Source organism: Perognathus longimembris, chromosome 17 (assembly GCF_023159225.1).
Source record: "Perognathus longimembris pacificus isolate PPM17 chromosome 17, ASM2315922v1, whole genome shotgun sequence".
Lineage (NCBI taxonomy): Eukaryota > Metazoa > Chordata > Mammalia > Rodentia > Heteromyidae > Perognathus > Perognathus longimembris.
Window position 1 is genome coordinate 3,114,058 of NC_063177.1, and position 23,691 is coordinate 3,137,748.

The 23,691-nt window shown below is 40.6% G+C and overlaps 1 protein-coding gene across 4 annotated transcripts in view; it reads left to right on the plus strand.

Moving 5' to 3' along the window:
- The window catches only part of Arhgap44 (Rho GTPase activating protein 44), a 197,939-nt gene that overhangs the window by 63,660 nt on the left and 110,588 nt on the right, over positions 1–23,691 (plus strand). Inside the window, exon 1 of one of the 4 annotated variants that reach the window (XM_048366675.1) lies at positions 18,038–18,058. The exons of the other annotated variants lie outside the window; for them this stretch is intronic. The gene's annotated coding sequence lies outside the window, so the exon portion shown is untranslated. Of the gene's footprint in view, positions 1–18,037; positions 18,059–23,691 lie in introns of those variants that run through there. 4 annotated transcript variants of the gene reach the window in all.

The window sequence follows — 23,691 nt, forward strand, 5'->3', positions numbered from 1 at the left end:
GCACCCGCCCTGCTGAGTCCACAGCCTATTCAAAGCCAGGCGTTAAAGGCAGTGGCCCCACAGCATAGAGGAGGAGCCACGGTTTCCAAGACTGTTCACGTCACCCATCTACAGAGGACACCCAATTCCTACCTGCAAGCCGTGCAAACCACAGAGCCCCAAGATTTCACTAACGGGAGGAGGATCAAAGCAGATCCCCCCCTGCAAACTGAAAGCATGTCAAACCAGCTAAGCAGCAAAATAGACTGAAGACCATCACAAGGAAACCAAAGACTGTAGAAAGCCCACCGAAAACAAGAAAGACTCCATTTTTAAAGCATTTTTTAAACTTTTTTTTTTATTTCTGAGACATCGTTGGTTTTTTTGTTGGCCATTTTTATTTGTTTGTTTTATCAGGTTTTTTTTTTTTTTGGCTGTTTGTTTTTCTGTTTTTTTTTTTTTAATATAATTTTTCTTTGTTTTTTGCGTTTGTCTTCCAGTATTTTTTCTTTGTTTCTCTCTTCACATTCTGTTTATTTAAAATTACTTTCCTATGAATAACACCTTCACTCTTTTCTGCTAACTCTCCATTGTCTATCATTTTTACCTTATTTTTCTACTGATTCTACTCTTCTCCACATTTCCACGTCACTGAAACTAAACCAAAATCATCACACACACACACACACCCAATACATTTTACTCTATTCTCTTCACTACCTCTAACTTACCCTCCTGATTTACTTCCAGAACCTCCAGATTCCATTTACCCTTGGTTATTGGATAGAGGTTATCCCTGCTCAATCCGAGTGAATCAAAGGGGTTCATAGAGAAAGCCAGCCAGTCCAAAAAGAACTTAATATTAAGAATAAAAATTGCTCATAGGGTTGTAACAGTAAATAAGTAACTACTGAATACAGGGCTCAGGATTGGTTGTTATATCGAAATTGTATTCTTTAGGAACACCAAATCTAATTTTATATACAGGTATACAAGGTATTGTTATGCCCAAGTCGCGAGACGACCTCCAAGAAGACCACCGAGAGCCAAACGTTCCAAAATGCAAAAGCGAGGCTTTATTCAGGCAAGCTGCAGCTTGGGCCTCGTCCCATTCACCGATGCAGCAGAGATAGGGAGGAGGACCCCGAGCTGAAATCTTACAGGGTTTATAAAGGCAAAAACCACAAAGTTACAGTAACCAGGTGTTTACAGATCTGATTGGCTCTGGGCTAGGGGCAACATTCCAGGGTGCACAGAGGTTATTAAAACAGTCTCTCAGCTGTCTGGGTTCTGACAACCTGTCCTGCTAGATGGAATATTTTGGCGGCCAGGGTGGGCTCACAGTGCCTGTTTATCTTTGGCTAGCATGGCCATTTCTCAGACCTTGTACAGGCCCAAGGTTAGATAGCACAGAGTGGGGCCTGACTGGCTTTAAGAAAGCTTTGTTCAAGAAATTTACAGTTTAGTGGTCTCAGCACAAACAAGTCAGTTCTTACAGTTCAACATAAACAACAAGATGGCTACGGTTTGAAAATGGAGTCACTGCTGCCTCAAAGTAGGATTTACCTTCACTCTTCAGTATCTGTATATAATTGTGAACTTCTAAGATTTACACAACAGTGCTTGGTAAGGTCTGCTTTGGGTTTTGAACGGTGCTCACATGTGCTTGTAAATTAGCATTCCCAATCCAAATGGGAAGAAGAAAGATAAGAAAGATGGCAAACAATGGAGTCTTATTTCCAACTCAAAACAAGTGGGAAGCAGAGCATTAAATCAAGACATAGAAGAGAATCCTCAAAATGCTCTACAAAGTCTACTGATAAACATGATAAATGAAAAGTTTGAATCAATACATCAATCCTTCCATAAAGTAATAGACGATTTCATGGCCTTGACAAATAGAAAGATAAATGAACTTCAAGAGTCAAATGAAAAGATAGCTACCCAGCTAAAAGATTTGAGAGACAGCACTCAAAACCAAATTAATGAAGTAAAGAAGTCCATGCAGGACCTAAGAGATAATTATAGCAAGGACATAGAAATCATCAGGAAAGACCAGTCAGAAGGAAAAGAGATTCAGAATCAAGTCGCTAGCCTACAGTCCCAATTAGATGAAGGAGAGGATTGAATCTCAGGAGCTGAAGATTCCCTAGAATCTATGGAGAAAGATAAAAAATCAATACAAAACCAATCCAATCGACAAAACATCACTCCAGGAGCTCCACGACATGATCTGGAAGCCCAGTTTAAGGCTAATAGGTATTGAAGAAAACTTAGAGAAAGAAGTTAATGGAATAGGCAACCTATTTAACAGAATATTAGCTGAGAACTTCCCAAGTATCCAGAAGGATAGGCCTATACAGATACAAGAAGCATTTAGAAGCCCAAACCGAACAGACCAGAATAGGACATCCCACAGACACATTGTGATCAAAACAGGATCAATAGAGTCCAAGGAAAGAATTTTAAAGCTGTTAGGGAGAAGAAATTAATCACATATAAAGGGAAAGCAATCACAATTACCCCAGACTTTTCAGCAGACCATGAAAGCAAAGACAGCATCAAATGAGGTATGCCAAACCCTAAATAAAAATAACTGCCCACCAAGAATACTGTACCCAGCTAAACTCTCATTCATAGCTGAAGGTCAAATAAAAGTCTTCCACAGTAAGGAAAAACTGAAACAATATATCTCCACCAACACAGCTTTTTTTTTTTTTTAAGTTTTTGTTATAAAACTGATGTACAGAGAGGTTACAGTTTCATACGTTAGGCATTGGATACATTTCTTGTACTTTTGTTACCTTGTCCTTCATACCCCCCTCCCCCTCCCTTACCCTGTACCACCCTGAGGTGTTCAGTTCACTTACACCAAACAGTTTTGCAAGTATTGCTTTTGTAGTTGTTTCTCTTTTTTGCCCTGTGTCTCTCAATTTAGTATTCCCTTTCAATTTCCTAGTTCTAATACCCGTATACACGGTTTCCAATATACTCAGATAAGATTACATCGATAGTGTAGATACAATCACAAGAAGGTGATACAAGAATATCATCAATAGTAGAAGCTAGAGATACACATGGGATGTTGAAAGTAGTTACAACTGTGATATAACAATCATTTCCATAACATGGAGTTCATTTCACTTAGCATCATCTTATGTGATCATAAGGGTATAGCTATTGGGCTCTTGTGATGCTCTGCTGTGACTTACCTAAACCTGTGCTAATTATTCCCAATAAGGGAGACCATAGAGTCCCTCTTTCTTTGGGTCTGGCTCACTTCACTTAGTATAATTTTTTTCCAAGTCCTTCCATTTCCTTACAAATGGGACAATGTCATTCTTTCTGATAGAGGCATAAAATTCCATTGTGTATATGTACCACATTTTCCTGATCCATTCGTCTACGGAGGGGCATCTGGGTTGGTTCCAGATTCTCGCTATGACAAATTGCGCTGCAATGAACATTCCACCAACACAGCTTTATAGAAAATCCTCAAAGATGTACTATACAGGGAAAATAATCAAGATCACAATACAACTTCTGCACGGCAAAGGACATAGCTCGCAAGATAAACAGAAAGCCCACAGATTGGGAAAAGATCTTTACCGGCCATTCAACGGACAAAGGCCTCATATCTAAAATATATGCAGAACTATAAAATTACCCTCTTCCAAAACAAAACCACAAAGAACCAATAGCTCCCTCATCAAGTGGGCTAAAGACTTACAAAGAGACTTCTCTGATGAGAAAATGAGAATGGCCAGGAGACATATGAAAAAATGCTCTACGTCACTGCCCATAAAAGAAATGCAAATCAAACAACATTGAGATTCCATCTCACCCCAGTAAGAATGTCATATATCAAGAAAACTAACAATAACAATTGTTGGAGGGGATGTGGCCAAAAGGGAACCCTACTTCATTGTTGGTGGGAATGTAAACTGGTTCAGCCACTCTGGCAAGCAGTATGGAGATTCCTCAGAAGGCTAAATATAGAACTCCCCTATGACCCAGCAGCCTCACTTTTGGGTATCTGTCCAAAAGACCACAAACAAAATCACAGTAATCCCACCAGCACAACAATGTTCATCGCAGCACAATTTGTCATAGCCAGAATCTGGAACCAACCCAGATGCCCCTCAGTAGACGAATGGATCAGGAAAATGTGGTACATATACACAATGGAATTTTATGCCTCTATCAGAAAGAATGACATTGCCCCATTCATAAGGAAATGGAAGGACTTGAAAAAAATCATACTAAGTGAAGTGAGCCAGACCCAAAGAAACATGGACTCTATGGTCTCCCTTATTGGGAATACTTAGTACAGGTTTAGGCAAGTCCTAGCAGAGCATCACATGGCCCAATAGCTATACCCTTATGAACACCTAAGATGATGCTAAGTGGAATGAACTCCATGTTATGGAGACAATTGTTATATCACAGTTGTAACTACTTTCAACATCCCATGTGTATCTCTAGCTTCTACTATTGATGATATTCTTGTATCACCTTCTTGTGATTGTATCTACACTATCGATGTAATCTTATCTGAGTATATTGGAAACCGTGTATACGGGTATTAGAACTAGGAAATTGGAAGGGAATACCAAAATTGAGAAACACAGGGTTAAAAAAAATAAAAGAGAAACAACTACAAAAGCAATACTTGCAAAACTGTTTGGTGTAAGTGAACTGAACACCTCAGGGGGGGAAAGGGTAAGAGGGGGAGGGGTGTATGAGGGAGAAGGTATCAAACAGTACAAGAAATGTATCCAATGCCTAACGTATGAAACTTTAACCTCTCTGTACATCAGTTTGATAATAAAAATTTGAAAAAAAAAAAAGATCACAATACAGACGGCGAAATGAACCCTAAGTAGAAAACCAGAATATTAGATCAAGAATTTGGAAGACAGTTTTTAACAAGGTAGCTATAATGAAAAGAATAAACAATCATCTCTCAATCCTAACTCTCAACATTAATGGACTTAATTCTCCAATCAAATGACATAGGCTCATAAGTTGGATCAAAAATCAAGATCTATCTTTCTGCTGCCTCCGAGAGTCACATCTATTCAGCAAAAGTAAACGTCTTCTAAAACTCAAAGGCTGGAATAAAATCTACCAAGAAAATGGCCCCAATAAGCATGCTGGAGTTGCAGTCCTAGTATGAGATAAAATTGACCTCAAATTAAAAATGGTAAAGAGAAACAAATAAGGTTACTACATACTAATGAAGGGATATCTCCTATAGGAGGATATAACCATCCCAAATATCTACACATCAAATACAGGAGCACCCAACTTCATCAAACAAACACTACTGATTCTAAAAACACTCATAGAACCAAATACATTGATAGTTGGGGACTTCAACACTCCACTGTCAGGTCAACACACCAAAAACTGAACAAAAACAACACAGAACAGAACAACTGCATAAACCAACTAGACTTAACCGACATCTACAGAATATTCCACCCAGCAAAAACAGAATACACATTCTTTTCAGCACCACATGGAACATTCTCCAACATGGATCACATGTTAGGGCACAAAGAAAACCTGTACAGATTCAAAGTATCAAAACCATTCCCTGCATTCTCTCAGACCACAATAGAATAAAATTACAGCTCAACTCTAACATACACCACAGAAAATGCTACAATTCATGGAGACTAAACAACACACTGCTGAACCATCAGTGGGTCATTGAAGAAATTAAAACAAATTCAGGGCTGGGGATATAGCCTAGTGGCAAGAGTGCCTGCCTCGGATACACGAGGCCCTAGGTTCGATTCCCCAGCACCACATATACAGAAAACGGCTAGAAGCAGCGCTGTGGCTCAAGTGGCAGAGTGCTAGCCTTGAGCAAAAAGAAGCCAGGGACAGTGCTCAGGCCCTGAGTCCAAGCCCCAGGACTGGCCAAAAAACAAACAAACAAACAAACAAAAAAAACCAAATTCAAATGTTTATGGAATTCAACCAAGATGAGTACACAAAGTACCACCTCCTTTGGGACACAGCAATGGCAGTACTCAGAGGAAAATTTTATCTCTGAGTGCCTACACCAACAAACTAGAGAAACAGCAACTCAGCAACTTAAGGAAGCACCTTAATCTTCTCGAAAGAGAACAACAAATAAAACCCCAAGTCAATAGGTGGAAGCAAATAATTAAAATCAAATCAGAATTAAATCAATTAGAGACAAAAAAAACCATAGATAGTATCAACAAAAAAAGAGTTGGTTCTTTGAAAAAATTAACAACATAGACCCCTAGCAAACCTGACCAAAAAACAAAAGCAGCCAACACAGATAAACAAGATCAGAGATGAAACAAGTAACATCACCATAGAAACAACCAAAATTCAGAAAAGAATAATGGACTATTTTGCAAAACTTAATGCCAACAAATTTGAGAACCTGGAAGAAATAGATGATTTCCTAGAAAAAATTGATATCCCCAAACTCGACCATGAAGATTTAAACCTTCTGAACAGACCCATATCCAGCATTGAAATAGAAACAGCAATAAGTGATCTCCCATCCAAGAAAAGCCCAGGTCCAGGTGGATTCACAGCAGAATTCTGCAAAGCCTTCAAAACAGAACTCACACCAATATTTCTCAAACTCTTCAATGAAATTGAAAGAGAAAGTTCACTACCAGACACATTCTATGAAGCCAGTATAACCCTCATCTCAAAACCAGGCAGGGACTCATCACCGAAGAGAACTGTAGACCGATTTCCCTGATGAACATAGATGCAAAAATTCTCAACAAAATTCTAGCTAGTTGACTTAAACAGGTCATCAAATAAATCATACACCACGATCAAACTGGATTCATCCCAGGGATGCAAAGGTGGTTCAATATACACAAGTCAATTAGTGTAATCCACCACATCAAATGGAGTAAGGTAAAGACCCACATGGTTATATCGCTGGATGCAGAAAAGGCGTTCGATAAAATCCAGCACCCATTACGATAAAAGCCCTGGAAAAACTGGGATTCCAGGGAACACTCCTGAATATAATAAATGCAGTCTATGACAAACCAACAGCAAGCATAATTCTAAATGGTGAAAAACTAAATCCATTCCCTTTAAAATCGGGAGCAAGACAGGGATGTCCACTCTCTCCTCATAGTACTAGAGTACTCTCTCAACATAGTACTAGAATTCCTAGCCAGAGCAATTAGGCAAGAAGCAAATATAAAGGGGATCCAAATAGGAAAAGATGATGTTAACTTTTCTCTCTTCGCAGATGACATGATTCTATACCAAAAGAACGCCATAGACTCTACTCTCAAGCTACGAGAGCTGATCCAAAACTTTGGCAAAGTTGCAGGATATTAAATAAACCCTCAAAAATCAATGGCCTTTCAACATGCTAATGACCCGAACGCCGAGGCTGAAATCAGGAAAGCAACTCCTTTTGCAATAGCCTCAAAAAACATAAAATACCTAGGAATAACCTTAACCAAAGAAGCGAAAGACATCTATGATGAGAACTTTAAAAACATGAAAAACGAAATTAAGGCAGAACTAAGGAAATGGAAAAACCTCCTATGCTCCTGGATTGGGAGGATTATTATACTCAAATTGACAATATTGCCAAAGGCTATCTACAAATTCAATGCAATACCCATTAATATCCAAACACATTTTTTTAATGAAATAGAGGAAGCATACAGAAATTCATATGGAACAATAAAAGACCCAGAATAGCAAAAACAATCCTAAGCAGAAAGAACAGTGCTGGAGAAATTACAATACCAAACTTCAAGCTGTATTATAAAGCTATAGTAATACAAAACTGCTTGGTATTGGTACCGGAACAGGCCTGAAGACCGGTTGAACAGAATTGAAGACTCAAAAATGAACCCACAGAACTATGCCTACTTAATCTTTGATAAAGTAGCAAAAAAATATTCTGGAAGTAAGATAGCCTCTTTAACAAATGGTGCTGGCAAAATTGGTTCAACACATGCAACAAACTAAAACTAGATCCTTATATATCACCCTGCACCAAAATCAATTCCAAATGGATCAAATACTTCGAAATTAAAACAGATACACTTAAAACACTAAAGGAAGGAATAGGAGAAACACTTGGGCTCCTTGGCACATGGCAGAACTTCCTTAACAAAGACCCAGAAATGCTACAAATCAAAGAAAGGATGGACAAATGGGACTGCATCAAACTGCAGAGCTTCTGCAGGGCAAAGGACATAGCTCACAAGATAAACAGAAAGCCCACAGATTGGTAAAAGATCTTTACTGGCCATACCGGACAAAGGCCTCATCTCTAAAATATATGCAGAACTAAAAAAATGACATTCCTCCAAAACAAAACCGCAAAGAACCAATAGCCCCCTCAACAAGTGGACTAAAGACTTACAAAGGGACTTCTCTGATGAGGAAATTAGAATGGCCAAGTGACATATGAAAAAGGGCTCTACATCACTCCTATAAAATACATGCAAATCAAAATAACATTGAGATTCCATTTCACCCTAGTAAGAATGTCCTATATCAAGAAAACTAACAATGAGAAATGTTGGAAGGGATGTGGCCTAAAGGGAACCCTACTTCATTGTTTGTGGGAATGTAAACTGGTTCAGCCACTCTGGAATGTGGTATGGAGTTTCTTCTGAAGGCTAAACATAGAGCTACCCTATGACCCAGCAGCCCCACTTTTGGGCATCTACCCAAAAGACCACAAACAAGAACACACTAAAGCCACCAGCACAACAATATTCATCGCAGCTCAATTTGTCATAGCTAAAATATGGAACCAACCCAGATGCCCCTCATTAGACGAATGGATCAGGAAAATGTGGTACATATACACAATGGGATTTCGTGCCTCTATGAGAAAAAATGACATTGCCCCATTCATAAGGAAATGGAAGGACTTGGAAAATATTATACTAAGTGAAGTGAGCCAGACCCAAAGAAACATGGACTCTATGGTCTCCCTCATAGGGAATAATTAGCACAGGTTTAGGCTAGTCACAGCAGAGGATCACAAGAGCCCAATAGGTATACCCTTATGAACACAAAATATGATGCTAAGTGAAATGAACTCCATGTTATGGAAAAGACTGTGATATCACTATTTAATTACTTTCAACATGCAATGTGAAACTGTAGCTTCTATTATTGATGATCCTCTTGTATCCCTTCCTGTGGTTGTACCTGCACTATCACTATATCTTATCTGAGTACATTGGAAACTGTGAATACTTGTTGTAGAACTAGGAAAGTGAAAAGGAATACCAAAATCGAGAGACACAGGATAAAAAGACAAACGACTACAAAAGTAATACTTGCTAAACTGTTTGGTGTAAATCAACTAAACAACTAATGGGGGAGAGGAAAAGGGGGAGGGGAAGAGGGGAATGAGGGAGGAGGTAACAAACAGTACAAGAAATGTACTCCACTCTCAGTTCTGGCCTTTGGCAACCCTCGACCTTGACAGCTGATTGCCCAGTGACCTCACTTACTATCCCTTGGTTTATGCTTGGTGACCGAGCAGATGTACTTTTTTTTTCAAGTTTTGACTTCCCTGTGATAATGGAAGCCCTAACATCAGAAGCCCTTCAGAGCTATCCAATTCTTCGACTTTTATAAAACATGAAGATAGACAGCAGGAATGCTGTTATCACCCAAATCTCTGGCTTTTATAATATCAACCCTCCCAAGTGCTGTAAAGGCCGAAGTCAAGTGGAAGCTTCTGAGTAGCCAAACTCATTGTTAAAGTCTGAGTGGTGCCATTGTCCACAGTGTATTACTGAGATTTGTTTGTCCTGGTAACTAAATATGCTGTTCAGTGTAGAAACATGGGAAAATGTTGAAAAGTCTAAAGAAAACATGCCACTCTACTCAGTTACCAACACGTATCCTGTAGTAACAATTTCAGTGTATGTGTTCTAATTTTTTTCCTGTATGCATGTGTTATGTATGTGTAGTGGCTTTTAAAACCAAGTTACAATAATATGTACAAAAAAACTTGTAGCAATTTTTTCCATTTGGCAATTTTATGGCATACATCTTGTATGCAGAAAGTTAAAAGTATAGGATGTTGATAGGTACATCATTTATAATGTTAAACACTAGAAATCACTTCACTACCTGTTTTGGTTGAGATAAGTCTCTCCTAGAAGTCTCTGTGCTAAAGACTTGATCATTCAGAGATGTTGTGGAACGTTTAAGACATGGGGCGTAGTGGAAAGAAGTGAGGTCATTAGGGGTGTGTCTTTGAAGGGGATATGGAAACATCCGCCACTTTCCCTCTGCCTTTACTTCCTGTGTTCCATGAGATAAACATCTTCCTCTACCTTGAACTCCTGCATTGGTGTCCTGCCTCATCAAAAATCCCCCAAACAAACCTTTTATCTTCTTAAGTTGACTTGTTGGTTGACAGCCACAACCAACAAGTAGGGTAAAATGATTGAATGAAGATTCAATCTATGGTTGTTGATAGAGCTGGTAATTTTTTAAAGTGAGATCCATACATATACAGAATGGTCTCTTCTGTGAAAAAAAAAATCAAGTCAGAGACAGCACAGGTAATATATACCCAGTTTTGTGAAAAAGAAAAAAGTGCTCCTGTGGCACACATGCATGTACATGCAAACAGATGTGTAGAAAAAAGAATGGGAAGGGGACGTCAAAGTGTTCTGGGAGAGTCAGCTGTTGAGGATGGATGGATTAAAGGGATTGGCTCAACACTATCTTTTGTATTTTACCCTGTGTTTAGTAAATGATACCAGAATCCTTTGAAAAAAGAATTTATTCCTTTGTATAATTTTTTCCAAGTCCTTCCATTTCCTTACAAATGGGGCAATGTCATTCTTTCTGATAGAGGCATAAAATTCCATTGTGTATATGTACCACATTTTCCTGACCCATTCGTCTACTGAGGGGCATCTGGGTTGGTTCCATATTTTAGCTATGACAAGTTGTCCTGCAGTGAACATTGTTGTGCTGGTGGCTTTAGTATGTTCTTGTTTGTGGTCTTTTGGGTAGATGCCCAAAAGTGGGGCTGCTGGGTCATAGGGGAGCTCTATGTTATACTAAGTCAAGTGAGCCAGACCCAAAGAAACATGGACTCTATGGTTTCCCTCATAGGGAATAATTAGCCCAGGTATAGGTTAGTCACAGCAGAAGATCACAAGAGCCTAATAGCTATGACCTTATGAATGCATAAGATGATGCTAAGTGAAATGAACTCCATGTTATGGAAACGACTGTTATATCACTGTTGTAATTACTTTCAACATGCCATGTGAAACTGTAGCTTCTATTTTTGATGATCCTCTTGTATCCCCTTCCTGTGGTTGTACCCATACTATCACTGTATCTCATCTGACTACACTGGATACTGTATATGCTAGTATTAGAACTAGGGAAGTGAAAGGGAATATCAAAATCGAGAGACAAAGGATAAAAAGACAAATGACTCCAAAAGCAATACTTGCAAAAGCATTGGGTGTAGGCTAACTGAGCAACTCATGGGGGGAGAGGGAAAGGGGGAGGGAAAAGGGGGGATATGAGGGAAGAGGTAACAAACAGTACAAGAAATGTACCCAATGCCTAACGTATGAAACTGTAACCTCTCTGTACATCATGCTGACAATCAATAAGAAAAAACAAAAGAAGTTCTCTTGCATATCAAATTTGAGAGACAAAGCATAAAAAGACAAACTACTCCAAAAGCAATACTTGCAAAACCATTTAGTGTAAACCAACTGAACAACTCATGGGGGAAGAGGGAAAGGGGAGGGGGGAAGGGGGAATGAGGGAGGAGGTAACAAAGAGTACAAGAAATGTACCCAAGGCCTAACGTATGAAACTGTAACCTCTTTGTACATCAATTTGACAATAAAATAAAAATAAATAAATAAATAAATTTTACACACACACAAAAGAATTTATTCCTTTGTTTTGTACAGTGCAAATTATCTCTTCCTATCAGCCATTTGTCACCTATTATTTTGTCTGAGTTGTGTAGCACTTTAAGAAATCTGTGTCAAGAAATATCTCTTCTCTTGTTATGAATTCTGAATTGAAGTCCTGTCTAGGAAGGCTTTTCTCACTGTAAGACTTTGAATTGTCTGGATCCCCTTTGACCTTTTTATTGGGTTTTATATTATTTTTTACAACTATTTATCTAATAACTTGGTATTTATTTTTCTATGTGGTCTGCATAGTGGAATGCTTCCAAATATCCACCTGTTCTAGTGCCACTCTTTGGGAAATTAATGGATCTGGTTCTATGTATTCTAAAGTTCCAAATATCCTTGGACTGCTTATTAAGAATTGTGTAGAACTGTGGGTCTCTTTGTCTACAGTGGCCCAATTAAATGATCTGTTGATGTTGAAAATTTGAGAAACTTGTATGGTGAGATCTAGAGTCATCTTGGCACTAAATGAAAGCTGCTATTATACCCCAGAAACATCAACAACAGATTGTAGATCTAAGACTTTGAAAGGCCCGGGGAAGAAAGGGCATGTCTTATAAAACAAATATACAAACAAACCAACAATTTCAAGCTCTTTTTGTGGTAGAACTGTGGCAAAGTACTGGATTAAAAAAGCAAATAAGAGGGGCTGGGAATATGGCCTAATGGCAAGAGTGTTTGCCTGCCATACATGAAGCCTTGGGTTCGATTCTTCAGCACCACATATACAGAAAAAGCTAGAAGTGGCACTGTGGCTCAAGTGGTAGAGTGCTAGCCTTGAGCAAAAAGAAGCCAAGGACAGTGTTTAGGCCTGGAGTTCAAGGACTGGAAAAAAAAAAAAAAAGCAAATAAGACAAAAAGAAAAACAAACAGAAAAAGCCACCAGAAAACAAAATGGACCTTAAGCTCACTGGCACACTGCAATTCCAGTCATGTAGGAGAATTATACTTAGGGCCTGCCCTCAAGCAACACCAACCTGATCTGAAAAATAAGCTAAAGCAAAAAGGGATAGGAGTGTAGCCCAAGTGCTAAAGCATCTGCTTAGCCAGCAAAAGGCCCTATGTTCAAATTTCAGCACTGCCAAAAACAAAACAAAAAACAAAATTCCAACTGCATTTCCTGTAAGGATGGAGCAGGAGGCCTCCCTAAATATGCAGAGCCCCCAATCGCATCAGCCACACTCCCTGTAAAGGAAATGAGCCTGCACCAGGAGATCAGACTGAGGGGGTCATATGCCCTATGTCCTCCTATCTTTTCCTATTATCTTTTCCTGGATCTGTCTCTTTAAAGGCAGACCATTAAAACTACTACCCTTACAGGCCTGTCTCTTGTGATTTAAATCCCTGAGTTAATCTATCAAAGTGTGCAGCCTTCTGTCCCTTCACCTCTGAGAGCAGGGATACAACATGGCAGGGATGCCAGTTTCTTACCACAATGGCTATGGAATAGCTGCATCTGGTGAATTTGAAGTCAGATAAAACTCAAGTCCATGGGCTTGGCACGTGAGCCCTCTTGCTGAACTTTACATCCCACAGGTTGCTGAGGGCAGTGACTTTCTGCTATTTTCTCTTAAACGAGAGAGAGAGAGAGAGAGAGAGAGAGAGAGAGAGAGAGAGAGTTGGCTTGGGCCAGTTGTGAAGTAGATGAAGTTTATTTTTACATACCCATATTCACTATATTCCACAAATAAAAGTCCTTATGTGTGCTTGATGCCACCAGTGGCTCACACCCATAACCCTAACTACCCAGGAGCCTGAGATCTGGGGATTGAGGTTTGAGTCAGTCAAGGCAGGGGAGTCCTTGAGACTCTTCCTGTAATTAACTAGCAAAAACTACTGGATGTGTGGCCCAAGTGGTAGTGTGCTAGTCCTTGAATGAGAAAAACTAAGGGATAGCACTTAGGCCCTGAGCTCAAGCACCAGTACTGCACACACTCAAAAAAATTGTTAGGTAGGGACTTGGGATAGACTTTTACAAGGTTGTTGTGGAAGTAACCTTTCTTGTCAGAGGTTCCTGATCTGCCTGTATAAGCTCAATGACCCCAAGGAGGTTATGTCAGCTTGCTCAGACCTAGATTTCCCTATCAATACATCCCTGACCCCCAGGAAATATGGAGTTTTAATGCTGCAGTAAAGTATGGGCTAGGTGGTTTTACTGATGAGAACAGTGCCCATAATCATGCTTTCTTGTTGCACTTATGTGAGAGACTTATGTGATTGGTGTTCTTAAGATGATATACATGGGCTGGGGATATAGCCTAGTGGCAAGAGTGCCTGCCTCGGATACACGAGGCCCTAGGTTCGATTCCCCAGCACCACATATACAGAAAACGGCCAGAAGCGGCGCTGTGGCTCAAGTGGCAGAGTGCTAGCCTTGAGAGGGAAGAACCCAGGGACAGTGCTCAGGCCCTGAGTCCAAGGCCCAGGACTGGCCAAAAAAAAAAAAAAAGATGATATACAATTAGAACTCTAAGTAGTATTCTTTTCTTCATTCAAGTTCTTCTTTTTTAACTTTGTCCCTTTGAGCTTCAATAGCCAGGTGACAATAATTGTTTGATCCTGCAGACAGGTCTCTTTTTCCTAGTCTCGGCAATTTCTTCCTGTGCTCCTCAGGCTGGTTTGTTCATCAGCAAAGAAGACAGGTTTAGATGCTCCTGATCAGGCCCACCTTGTGAGACAGTTTAACAGGATCAAGTCTGCAGGCCACCGAAGAGTGACATTCGAATTATGATTCTCTGAGGGGGCAAGAAACACACTCAGACCACCAGAAGTCTCGTGTGTAGGATGCAAGAACTTCATTACAGAAGAAAAAGAGCATGTATCCTTCTAGTAAGCCCTACCTGGTTTTGACCCTAAGTGGACCCCTTAGATTCACTAACTGAAGACTGGCTAAGGACGATTTGGAGAATATGCAACTCAAGACAGATGAAATATTACTTGTGAATATAGTTGGCTTTTCTAACCCTCCTAATCCATCAATTGATTCAACCAACTGTGGATCAAAAATAGTAGGGAGAGGAAAAGATGTCCTAAACATGAAGACACTTTTCTTTTCTGGCATTTTTCCCCCCAAAGTGTAGTATTCAACTGTTTGCCTAGCATCAGCACTGTATTTTTACAATAAGTAATTTAGGGATAATTAAGTGAAGTATACAGGAGGAGGGACATTGGTCATATGCAAATACTAAATCATCTCATAGAAGTGATTTTGGCATCCACAATGAAGGAGTATCCTCCAAGGAAAGGGATGGATGATTGTACCTAGAAAGTTAGGAAGTCAAAAAGCAGCCCAGAGAGTGAGGCACATGTGGCAGTGGAGTGAATGCCTCATCTTGTAGTGTTCCTTCCAGCCAATACCCAAGGCCAGCTGTCTCTCAGCCAATCAGGACACTGTGATCCATAGGCAATTGTGGCATGCAGCACATTTGGCCATGCACCAAATAGAATGCAATAGATTCTCATTGTGGTAACTGTCTCTCAGTATCACAAATGTCTGCTCTTGAATGCATGTTCCTTCATTGGTTTTTCTCTCTGGATGAATTTATATTCTTGTGCAGAAAAGGATATTTCCAGTGTAGTTGTCCTGGTTAAGGACATTCTGTGGTGGCTTGAAGCAAGCTGACTTTTCTAGGAAATGACTTGTGGCTCGTGTTTCCTATAAAAGGACACCCATCTGCCAACAGTCTGAATTGTTTCAGTTGTTCATGCTGTTGATCCGTACATAGCCTGCTCTGTTCCAGAGGGGACTTGTGGATTTAGTCAGCAGATTACCACCATGGGTTTCTATAGATTATGTCAGTTTTGAGACAACACTTCCTTTTAGGGACCTGTATTATTTAACAGACAACGCATTCACAGCTACTGTTAGATCTGTGATTACCATTAATGCTGCCACTGATATGCCTGAGGGAGGGACCCAGCAGGTTCTCCCCAAGGTTTATTCTGAGATGGCGGAATTTACTCCAGCCTGGAAGGGAGAACAGGAGTAAAGTGCTATGCCAAGTTGTAGTAAGCCTTTGGCTATGTATTATCCCACAGTGTATGGGCACAGAAGTCCTGTGAATGGAAGTTCTAATCAAGGCTATTCTTTAGAAATATCCTGTCATCCAAATATGGGAACCTTGTATACCTTGGTCATACCTTACTGCCTTCTTTTACCTGCTATGCCTTCTGTTAGTTCTAATGGGACCCTGAGATCCCCGAGTCACTATCTCCGCAGACACAAAGAGAGCCCTCTGATAGTTTACCAGATTTGGGTGTTGGATTGACTGGGATCCTGAAGTGTGCAAAGATACTTTTCACTTCTTAATTAACTTAAGATTTTTTGTTTGTGTACTTGCCATTTGGGGGATAGAACCCAGGTATTGTACCTGTTAGGGAAGCTCTCTGTATCACTGAGCTATACCTCCATCCCAAAAGATACCTATTAATTCAATATCAGGCTGAATTACAGAAATTCCCCCCTACCCTCAGGTCCCTTTTCCATTTTTTAAGCCCACAACAGTATTGACATTTTTCTATTTATCTTTAAAATCTATAACAAGGGTGGAGCATGTGAGCAGAACTGAAAAACACTGAGGGGTAGAGTGCCACTGGAGCCTGAAGGGTGTCCCCTCAAAAGATGTGTAAATCCTAACCCCCAGCATATGTGAATATGACTGTACCTGGAAATATTATTTGCTTGTCACAAAGTCATGATAAAGTCATTGGGTGCATCTTCATCATGTGTTGCTGTCTCTGTCTTTATGGAAAGGGAACTTTTGGACTCAGACTCTCCTGCAGTAAGTGAGGCTGGTGTGAAAGACAATGGGAAACATTTTTCTGTGGATTAAGAAGTGCCTGAATCTACCAGAGCTTTTCCCTTGACCTTCAGAGGAACCAACCCAGCTCATGACTTAAGACCCGGCCTCTGAAACAGATGCATTCATAAACCTCAGCCCTAGATGATATTCTAAAAGAGATATGTTCTTCCCTGCTTGGTGTGAAGGCATATTTGATCAAATCATCTTGGAAGCAGAAAGCCATTTTACTATCTTACCAGTCATCCCTAAACTGCTGCATTGCTCATATTTTGGTTGGCACTGAGTCCTGAAGATTGCTCTCTGAACTTCCTGAGCTGCACAGGCCTGTCATTCTGGTAGAGTGCTAGCTGCGCTCCTCTTCTACAACATCACCCACTACTGTTTGTAGCAGTTAGAAGGCATGCAGAATGCAAGGGTGTTTGTTCTACCTCTGCCTCTATGATTATATCCCTCTGCAAATCCACCTGTTTTCCCACTGTTGAGGACCCTTGGATGACACTAGAGTCACCTGAAGAGTCTACAATTCTTCCCTTTTCTTCAGCTCTTTCCAACATCTGAAGTCCCTTTTGCTATGAAAGGACTCACATTTACAGTTTCCAGAGGTTAGGATGGAATGTCTTTGGAGGGGACATAATTTTGCCTTTCACATCCAGTGAGATCCTGTTCTGGGGCTGGAATTTTGGAGGAAAACCCCTCATACTGATATTTCTGAGCAGATGGGCTTCATACTGAAGAATGGGACACACCACAGGCAAAGCAGTTATGGACATTGAGGGAGCCACCATTTTGTCCCAATCATGTTCTTAGGACCAAGGCGGCCTGCCTGACCTCAGACTTTCCCATTTATTGAGCCAATGTATTTGTGGCTACCATAGTCATATATTCATCCTTCAGAAGTATAAATAGGTGAGGTATAAATAGGGCTCTTACTTATGCCTCACAGCATATCAAAAACATCTGAATGGATTCCTCCTAGGCTATTTTGTGGTGGCACATTTTTTTGAGAGGTGAGAAGTCTCTCCTTTGTTAACATCTCAAGTTCTTACCAACTCCCTTGAAATGTTGGGGCTTAGTGCATATTATTTTCTAGATGTCTACACATGGATAATATTAAACTTCTGAGGAGTGGCCTTGGCAGGAACCTTTAACAGTAATAGCACTCATTTTCTTACTGCAGAGGCATCAGAACTGAGACCCTTTGAGCTCAGCAGCTGCACTGGAGAATGAGTCCCTAGGAAGCAGCCCAGGCCTACTATACATGTCTCAGATTCCGTGATCTACTTCAGGGAATTCACAAAAAGTGTGCATCCTCCTAAAATTTTTCAAAGCTAGTGTCATCCTTAAGATAACTCATGATAATTTTTGAGTTTCAGCCTGAGAACTGACATAACATTTAGCATGTCTTTTTTTCACTGAGTGTTTTTTTTAAATGAAATAAAGTCATTCATTTTATTATACTAACTTCTTCCTATTTTATCCCTTACTGACAGTCAACTCAATACCAAAGAGGTAAATGGTTCCAGAATCTTTGTAATGCAGCTCCTAAGATGGGGGAGAGATCCTTGAGACTTAGGGAAATTCCACATTGACATATATAACTTCAATTCTAGAGGACTGGGGAGAAGTCAGTCTGTGAACAGGTCCCTCACTTCTCTGTAATAGCATGGCAAATGTATTTCAGTTATCTAATATATAACAAAACACTGTAAGACTAGTGGCTTAAAAATACCAAGTGTATGTATTTTACTTCTCAATCTGTACTTGGTTCAGAGTTCAGAGACAGCAGTCCATATATGTCAAGCCATCAAGGGATACGATGGTTTACATACAGTGGACCATCAACTGGCACCTCTGGTGGAGCTCCTAGCCAAATACCCACATGTGGCTTCTCTGTGGCTTGGACTTTCTTATAGTAGCTGGGACATTATCTGATGTGGCAGTCGCAGGGCCCTCCCAGGTTCAAGGACATGGAATTCCACTTCACCCTGTTAGGAAGTGCAGGGCCCATGGGACTAGAGTACCGCTATAATTATTGTGTCTGTAGCCAGGCTTTTACCTGGGAAGTATTCGGAAGTGAGGAACAATGCTGGGCTCAGGATGTGTTTGACCACTGGTGTGAACTGAGAGGCCTGAGTGTTTTCGTCCTAAAATCCCAAGGTGATCACTCTCCTAAAGGAGCTGTTTATTCTGTTGACCACAGAGATTCAAATTGGACAGAGTTGAAAGTCCAAGTTCCTGTTCATAAATAGTACCTGACCAATAGTTTTCGAGAGTTTCACTTGACTCCATCAACCCCAGCCTAGAAGTTCCATCTTCCACCATCTACTGTCCCCCTCCCAAGCTTTTACTCTTGAAGATCAGGGGGACAAATTCTCTATTCCACAGAGCAAAGACAGGTAGAGGATAAAAGACAAGAAACAATGGCATACTCAAGAGTAAACACGAATAACAAGTGTACTCAGAGGGGAGGATGGGCCAAGTTGAAGAGTCATATTTTTTTTTAAAGTGGAACAGTTTTGTGTTGAAAAGTCAGGCAGTGTTAAGGAGTATTGCAAACTAGGTAAATAGATATTTCTTTGTAAAATTCTAGAAAGCGATAGAACAATGTCTGTTGACTAGAGACAAAATGATTGTTGGTCTCGGGGAACCATGTGATCGAGGATGTCCCAGAATCTGCCCTGAACACAGACAAAAAGAAGTCTTCATCAAGCCCAATAAATATTTCTTTAGTTGGGTCTTGAACTGAACCTGAACTCATGGCCAGGATGTTCTCCCTTAGCTCTTTTGCTCAAGGTTGGCACTCTGCCACTTGAGCCTCACTTCCACTTCCAGCATTGTGCTAGTTAGCTAGAGGTAAGAGTCTCTCAGATTTGTCTGCCTCAGTTGACTTCAAATTGGGATCCTTAGATCTCAAGCCTCCTGAGTAGCTAGGATCACAAGCATGAGCCACCAGTTACCAGCCCAGTAACCATATGTTTGCAGATTTAACAATACACAAAAGCCTTGGAGTTCTATTACTTACTTGATATGACCTCTTGTTACTCATATAACTCATTGCTTCTTAGGGACATGGAAGGCCCTTAAGTTTGCTATTTATGTGATATCATTTTAGAAAACAGTTGATAAAATGACAAGTCCAATGGACATGCCAGGAAACTAAAAGATAAACAGACAAGTGTTGGGAGATGGAGAGGATCACTGGGAAAATAAACATTCTAAGCATTTCAGAGAGAAAAGGGTAAGGAAGTGCTGCAGGTGGATATTGGGGCCAGAATTATCTGGCACTGAGTCATGAGTAGAGAAGGACAGTGTAATTATGACTCTAATGGTGGAAACTGCCTTTCTGAATTGAGCCTAGGTTTTCCTGTGGATAATCACCCCACCACTAGGTCAGCATCAGCTATCAGAATGTAACACCTAAGACAGCTTATCATCATCTACTCTGATAATTGTTTTTCACCCCAAGCTTTGGATTGGCAAACTTGCTTTGTCCCTGTAAACCCTAACACTTCCAGCCTAAAGCACCCCCATCACACTTGACCTGGTATCCTACAACATCAGCCAGACTTCATGGGCTGCCAGACTTCATTTGTGGCTTCCTATCTGCCAACAAGCTTTCCTAGTGAAGTAAAGGAAAAAAATAAATAAAACTCTGTCTTCCTTGCCATCTTAGGTTCCCCAGCTGGGGCACTGGGAATTAAATGGATCAAAGCTAGATTAATAAGAGAAAAGCAGAATTGATTAGCCATACAGAATGCATACATGCAAGACAACTATGTGAGATACTCAAAGGAAAAGGAATGGTTAGATGCTTGTAAAATGCGTTAACAAAGAACAGTAAAAATGTCAAGAAGTGAAAAGCTGAAGAAAAAGGGGGTTCTTGGCTTCCATTGCCAACAAAGTGTGTGTGTGTGTGTGTGTGTGTGTGTGTGTGTGTGTGTGTGTGTGTGTGTAACTATGTGGGGAATGGAATGGAATATCAGTGCTGTCTTACTGAGGCTGGTCTTGAGATCACTTCAGTGCTGGCTTTGTCTTCATGACCACGCCCTTCCTTGTTTCTCAGGACTTTCTGCAGGTGGTCAGATCTGGGGAGCTTAGAGAAGGTTTTCTCTTTACTATCTTTTGTTTCTCATTTGCCAGTGATTAGCTCAATCATGATGCCATAGTGGCATATTTGGGGGTTGCATAGTCTGTTCCCTATAACAGTGTGGCTTGGAGATTTGAGAAAGAACAGGACATCTGGAATGTTTCCTTTTTATCTTCCTTGTAAGAAGAAACTAACTGACAGCACAGTGCCTAAAGAAGCAACACCAAAAAAGGGGACCCAAACACTAGCATTAATGTTGTAAGTAAGTGTTGCCCCCAGGGCCTTCTCCCAGTGGGAATCTGGGAATGTCAGCCTTGGAATCCAAAGATGCAAATACCAACAATGAATAACATATCAGGGAAAACCCCCACAAACCTGTCTTTCCTGAATATTTTGTTTTTCTTGTCATTGTCCCCTAAACAACACAGTATAGCAACTTCATGTAGTGCTTACCTTGTACTAGGGGTCATACGTGATATAAGAGATGACTTAAACTAGACAGAAAGATGTGACAAGTGTCTTTGTCAACACTGTGCCATTTTCTATGTGACACTTGATCCTTTGTAGATTTTGGCAAGGTGAGTGTCCTGGGAGCAGTCCCCCGTGGTTATGGCATTGGTAGAAATGATAGGGACAGCAGCTGAGCAAGGAGTCAGTCACTGTTTGAGGTCTTTGTCCTCTCTCCCATGGTGAATTGTCCTCATAGTCCTGCTCACTGGAAGCCAGGCCAGCTGCCTGAGGTACAATTTGCAACTCATACAGGAATTGCTCACAAGGGTGGTTTGCTATTTTCAGTGTCACAGACTTGCGCCCTGGAGACCTATATTTACAAGCCACTTTCTACTGGACTTAACCATAGGTTTATTTTTAAAGCTGTGCCCAGAGCCTTCGGCCAAAAAAAAAAGACCTTGCCAAGTCCTTGAGCCCATCCTCACATATTTGAGAAAATAACACTGAAGCTCTACCCCAGACAACCTTGGTCCAAGAAAAGAAGGATTGCAGGAACCTGTCCATCCTACTGTGGTTAGTTCCCTCCCTTTTGTGTCACATTTTCCACACGGTCCCACCATATGCTGTCCACTTGGCCACCAGCCAGAGTGACACTGGGGGCTGTGACACACAGGAGCCAGTACCAAGAACAGAGGGACAATGTGGTCAGTGTGCCGAGCACTTTTTCCATGATGCTACTGCTCCAAAGGTTGATCATCAGCTTATAGAAAATGCCTAGTTTCAGTCAACTGCCTCTTAATGTAGCCATATTCTGAGGTACTCACAGTTAGAGATTTGAAAGGAAGGGGAGCACAGTTCAACATTAGTAAATATATTTTTCATATTTATATGTATTTACTTATTAAAATAGATGTGCACTAGGCTGGGCTGGGGATGTTGCTCAGTGGGAAAGTGTGCATTCAGCATGCATAAAGCTTAGATTTGATCCCCAGTACTTCACCCAATAGAAAATAGGGTTGGAGGCATGGCTCAAGAGGTAGAATATCCAGGTAAGCATGCAAGCCAAGTGAGCATGAGGCCCTGAGTTTGGACCCCAGTTAGATATATAGATAGGTAGACAGACAGACAAAATTGTCAGGGATTAGATTAAAGGTTTTAAAATAATGCTCATATATTTTAGGAACAGCATGAATATTTCCATTTTGGAACTAGGACAAAACATACTACTTTTAAAATTCCTTTTACAAATGTAGCATATGTTTAATTTTAGCAACATTAAGCTATGTTATTTATAATTTGGCTCACTGAATTTATCACATGTACTCTGTAAAATATTCCAGTTCTGTTATTATTCATTTTACCATTACTATTCTTTTATTACTAGGGTTTGAACCCAGAGCCTTGTATTTGCTTGGCTAGTGCTCTACCACTTGAGCCACCCCTCCAGCTGAGCTTTTTGCTGATTATTTCAGAGATGGAGCTTCCCAGACTTCTGCCTTGACTGGGTTTAAACCATGATCCTCTAGATTTCAGCCTCCTGAGTAGCTGGGATTGCAGATGTGAGCCATTGGCATCTGGGAAATTTATGTGTGTGTGTGTGTGTGTGTGTGTGTGTGTGTGTGTGTTAATACTTATTGCTGAGCAGACTTCTGTACCAGGTAGCACTTCTGGAAGTAGTGAGCGCTCACATCTGTTTACCATACTTCTGCAATCTTGAGCACTGTCCTTTTAAAAGCTTCAAATAAAGGAGACACAGTTTTGGTGTTATTGTTGTTGTTGTTGTTGTTGTTTGGCCAGTCCTGGGCCTTGGACTCAGGGCCTGAGCACTGTCCCTGGCTTCTTCCTGCTCAAGGCTAGCACTCTGCCACCTGAGCCACAGCGCCCCTTCTGGCTGTTTTCCATATGTGTGGTGCTGGGGAATCGAACTGAGAGCTTCATGTGTAGGAGGCAAGCACTCTTGCCACTAGGCGATATTCCCAGCCCATTGGTTTTTTTTTTAATCAAGCACTAGTGAAAAATTTATGATACAAGGATTTCTTCACTTCCTGATCCAACTCCCAGTTCTGTCCCTTGGAGACAGTTATTTCTAATGGTTTCTGGGTTTAGTTCCTCTGGTGATTTATCTCCTCGTCTCATATGTGTTTGTCCTGCCACTTTATACACATGCACACGGGCATATACACATATGCGTGCACACACTTTTACATGCATTTTACTTCCTGCTGGGGAGATAAGGTTTAGATTCTCCTATACCACAGTCGAAGCTTTCGATATCAATTTCTTAAATTGTTGTGCTCTCTTCTTTATTCCATTTAAACCTTTCTATACTTGGCAAGGATAGACTGGTTTTCTCTTGACTGTATAGATATTAAGGACTGGAATTCTCTTACCCCTTCTG